The sequence below is a fragment of the Bacillus rossius genome, chromosome 11 (genome assembly GCF_032445375.1).
Source record: "Bacillus rossius redtenbacheri isolate Brsri chromosome 11, Brsri_v3, whole genome shotgun sequence".
In the NCBI taxonomy this organism is placed as follows: domain Eukaryota; kingdom Metazoa; phylum Arthropoda; class Insecta; order Phasmatodea; family Bacillidae; genus Bacillus; species Bacillus rossius.
The window spans coordinates 14812871-14815623 of record NC_086338.1 but is presented as its reverse complement, the minus strand read 5'-3'; positions in this window follow the sequence as shown (position 1 = coordinate 14815623).

The window sequence follows — 2753 nt, the reverse complement described above, 5'->3', positions numbered from 1 at the left end:
TATTCTTATTTTTATTCCTTGTTTTTTAAATAAATATGTTGAAATGGCTATCCTGTTACCAGTTGTGGTGAGGATTACGGTTGGCTCCAGGCTCCACACCCTGAACCCTGTGCCCGGAAATACGTTTGTATACTACTTGGCAGGTCGCGAGCATCATCAATGCCCCCATTGTGTGTCACTATGCATGCTATGCATGCAAATTTCCCACTAATAACAAGCTTTATCCACGCGCATTGGTCCGGACACTCGTGGTGCCTGAACATGGTACACACATCGCACCCCAGTCCATCAGCAATCCCACTGGGGCACAAATGGGAACCACACAAGTTATTCTGTAGACCAGATAATCGTAGCACTAGCCACACTCGTACATGGAGAAGACCCTGGGCCGTGAATCATTGCCGCGGGAAAAAGTACAGTGCCAACAGTTGTTAAGTCTGCATTCCCTTCATCATCTCTCGCTGTACTTCTTTCGTCCTCTTATAGTAGTGAAGTGACTTGTGGTTGGAAGGTCATCTTGGTTCATGGATTCCTCTTGTGGGTTGCAGTTACTGGGCTAGTAGTGGCCGCTTCGCTTCCGGACATGCGCACGATACATTTATACATTTGGCCTTGATTCCAAACTCCTATGCATACATACAACATTATATTACATCTGTCCATCAGTCCAGTTTCCCGGTGGAAACAACGCAGAATCGTCGCAGGTACTTCGCTCAGCAGCATCTCGAAATGGTGCATTGCGGGAAGGGGTGGAGCGAGGCATGGCCACTCCACCGGCATTACGACACATGCGCGGGTCGAGGTGGTTGCTTTCGAGCTTCGCCGAAGTTCACCGAAATGCATTGTCCCTAGAAGGTTGTTGGAGGGGGGGAATGTAGCGGTGAGAGGAGAGAGTCTGTGATGCACGCAATTTGATATGCCTGGGACTCAATGGCGATTGCACTCATTATCAGCCTGGACATCTGGTGTTGTCTTGCTCCAATCTCGCACAACAGAGAAGGGGGAAAACGGAGCCGCTCTCCATGTCCCAAATGGCAATTTCGCTTGCACGTTGATTGGAACAAATGAAAATTTTTTTGATCTTCATTACATGCTGGGGTGCCAAATTCCATCACCCATGGTCTGTGGTATCCTGACCCGGGGTGGGCCTAGTGGGGATTGGTGTGAAAGAGTTTTGACTTTCTTATGTGAGTGTGCCAGGTTTGCTCTTGCTGCTAACCACTGATGTTTCGTGTGTCGTCGGTCCCAGTGTGATCCACTAGGCTCGGAGACTGAGGTTTAACTAGCAGTTAAAATACACACAGACACACTGCCTCGCAGGTCAATCTGAAGAAGCATTTGGAACAAAAATGTTTTATTGCTGTTTATGTTGGCAGTGTTTCACAGTGTGGGCATTGCGTCGACAGAACAGGGCATTTGCAAATTAAAATTGGCATGTTAAAAGATACAGTTCAAGTTACACAGGTGTATCACACTGTAAGATTAGTGGTTTTGCAAAGTTACAAATACAGTGGACAAGACAGAAAATTATGCATTAATATTTATGTGTCATTATTGAGAGTTAAAATATATGCGTAGAACTTTATGTTACTTGATATAATCTTTGGCGACAGTCTTCTAACAGTGTTTACAGGAGTTGGCCAGTGCCGTAAGTTCTGGACCACGCGGTGGAAGGATCACGTGGCAGAAGGAGGTAAAGACTGCTGGTTAAACCCTGCACCATAAATGGTCTGGAGATGCATGGAGGGGAAAAAGCAAAAATGTTTAGGATGAAAAAAACTATAATTACCAGATGTAATGTAGCCAGTGAGGACAATGGTAATGACCCCTGCGGAACGATGCATCCGCCCTGAACCAAGGCCTGTTGAAGACTAAAAACTGCTGCGAAGTGGTGGTTCTTTTGATGGAGGGGGGGGGGGGGGGAAGAGCTGCCTCCCGCCAAACCATGTAAAAGAATTTTAACTAATTTCAAGTGAAACTTAATAATTAAACACTTCAGAAATCAGTTGAATAAAAATATAATGACAAATTAAGTGGCTGAAGGCCTAAAAATGCAGTAGTTAAATTTTAATGTTAATAAATAGTTTTAAAAACATGTGTCAAAATGGAAATCGTATGTCGTTTCTGTGACCACTCTATGTTTTTTTTAAACTTAGGAAACACAATTAACCGTATGGATTAACTTAAGAATTTGAAAGAAGGATTGTGGGCAAAAACACACACTGAACTTATTAGTTATTTTGTGTTAACACTATGGCTTCTCTGACTCGTGTGGTCTGGTTTGAGGGTGCCTTCCACCAGTGGGGGAATAATACTTGCGAGTTGGGAACTGAGCTTTAATGCCGCAGAAGGTACGACGTAATTAGTAAATGCCTAATCTGTACCATGCCTTAAAATCTTTTTGCATTTGTCAGTTAATTTGAAGTGGTAAGAGAGAAAGCCTCGTTATTTTCTTACGCCTGGTTGTAATGAATGTAACAGTTTAAAACTATCAAGTTATTTTTGTTTTGTTTTTAAAGCTACCATACCTAACGATCTGGTTAAAGAAAAATGACAAGCTGCAATAGGTGCAAAGGACATTAAGAGTGATATTCATATTTATGTCTTGAACAATTCCTTCGTCAAGAAATTCTTATATGCATTCTTATTTAAACACTTGGGTGCCATAGACGTTGCTTGAGATGTCTCAAGAGATCACAAACAAGGCAGTCTTGATGAAAGTGAGAGTGCCGTCGTCCGGGGTCTCTGGCTCG